This window comes from Anneissia japonica, unplaced genomic scaffold, assembly GCF_011630105.1.
Source record: "Anneissia japonica isolate Jap-2015-1 unplaced genomic scaffold, ASM1163010v1 scaffold11290_len29321_cov104, whole genome shotgun sequence".
Lineage (NCBI taxonomy): Eukaryota > Metazoa > Echinodermata > Crinoidea > Comatulida > Comatulidae > Anneissia > Anneissia japonica.
The window spans coordinates 12,792-15,141 of record NW_022739093.1 but is presented as its reverse complement, the minus strand read 5'-3'; positions in this window follow the sequence as shown (position 1 = coordinate 15,141).

Here is a 2,350-nt window from a genome sequence, read left to right as displayed (position 1 = left end):
ACGATGTACTGGACAGCATCCCGCTTACAAATGCAAGTCCAATAAACAGAAAACTGGGTACAAATCATCCAGCGGGTTTGCCAACCCCGATTAATGTAAGTAGATTAGAATCATTCCTATCTGGCTACTCACTGAAGCTACACAAGTTTGTTTTACCTCCAGTATCCATGTTTTCAGACTCATCGTAGTGTTTTAATAATCCGGGAGCTACTAATACATTTATACCTCAAAGGTTTAACATTAGGCAGAATAGCAGGTCCGTTTACATTCCAACCATTCAATTTCGTTTTTCTCCGTTAGGTGTTATTCCGAAAGCGAAACCTGGGCGATTCAGAACAATTCATGACTTATCATATCCTAAAGAAGTATCTGTTAATATAACTATACTGATATGGGAAAATCCGTTTTGTACGAAACAATTGACTCGGTGGTCCAACATGATCTTAAATTCAGTAGCGGTAGACTGATGGCAAAAAAGATATCGAGGACGCCATTTAGGCCATGGGCTGGAGGGTGGGGGGGTCACCGTGCACCCCCACCCCCAACTATTAAACTTCCTTGGTATCATTTTGTTCCTATGGGCATATAGAACAAAAAAATTGATGTTAACAAGAAAAATATAGGGATGCATTGTATGTACTCGCGTCATTTGTAATGGTTGTTAGTGTTTTATGGTCAGTGGTTTTTTTGGGGGGAGGGGTAACATTTATGCCCATAACATTTGAATTCAAAATTTCATCAATGTTATTTTGGTAGCAATGTGTAGCGTATATGTTTCTTAATCTATGTAGTTTAAATAAAATTAATCCGACAATTATTAACGTCACTAGAGGTCAAAAGGTCATCGACCTTTTTCTAAAATGCAAATTTTTTCATAAAATATCAATAAACTTCAGTGTCATATGTCTAATTTTGAATGTATTTGATACAAATTGTGTTTTTCTTGTAGTTATTAACATATGGAATATAAAAATTGAGGTTAAGAAGAAAAAAATTAAAATGCATTATGTACTATTGTCAATGTTTATGATCCGAGAAATTTGTAATCAACAACAGTTTTTGGGGTAGGGGGTAACATTTATGCTAATAACTCTTGATTTAGTCAATGGATTTGTATGATGTTGATATCAACATTTAGCTTATAGATTGGTCAGTCATTCAAATTGAAAATAAATTTGAAACAGGCAGAAATTGACGTAGCTAGAGGTCAAAAGGTCATTGACCTCCACGGAAAAGTTGTAAATTTATTCCCAATTCACTCACAAACGTCCTGGTCCCCGACCCTTTTAGGTTCATCACTTGGTTAGGCTCATCTTCATAAGACTTCTATGAATGGATACCTTGTTTGAAGCAAGAAACCAAGTTGTCTTTATCCAGTACCGCTGGTTTAGAAAATACCGTGTCTGATAGTTTAGATAAATCGATGAATGATATACTAAGCAGGCAAGATCTTAACGATTACGATAAAGTTACAATGTACAATCAAATACTTCAGCGCTATTTGCAGAGAGAGAAACGAATCACTAATCCCAAGCCTATAAGTATGAATATAGAAGGACCCAGCCAAACTACAACGGACGAGAAACGAGATGAGGAAGATAAGGAATCGCCGACGTTGCGAACGACCAACAATAGATTTCTGATGGTGTCCATAGTCAAAAGAATTGTCTTCTCGTCGTTCGAATCTGGAAGGATGACGTCACGCCATCTTCTGAGATTGCAAACGGCGAATTCCAAATCGATGAGATTCTTAGCGATCTCCCTGTACATACGCTTACGTGTTTTTGTAGCCAAATCGAAGGATTTCCGGCCGACTTCCGTCGTTCGGTGGATGCCCAAAGCAACGTTGAGAATGGCATCGAGTTCGTCTCCTTCGTATCCGAAGATGTGTAGATTGTCGGGATACCTCGCACTTGCTCTTCGCAGAGATTCGATGCAGGCGTTCATGTCTTCCGGGAAGTCGGCTTTCTCCAGGTCGGCCATCAGGATGTCGGCGAATTCTAGAGAAGAGGAATCCTGTTCCGGGTGTCGCCCTATCTCGTCGTGCTCGACGCGACGAACGAGACTGCGAGTGCGATAGAACAGACTTTTGATTCTGTAAATATCGTCCTCCCTGCTCAACCTCTTTCTCTCCGCTATCTTTTCATTCAGCAACTCCTGTTCGGCGATGGTTTCGAAGCCGCACGGACGCCGTTGGACGATCACCCTCCTGTTTCTGACTATCGGTTCCTGGTCGGATAGAGGTGTCTCGTTGTCTTCCAGATGCAGGACGAGTATCGACTCGTTTCTGTTCATGCCTCTTCGTTCCATGATCTTTCTCTTGGCGTCTCCGTAGGAACCCACATTATCG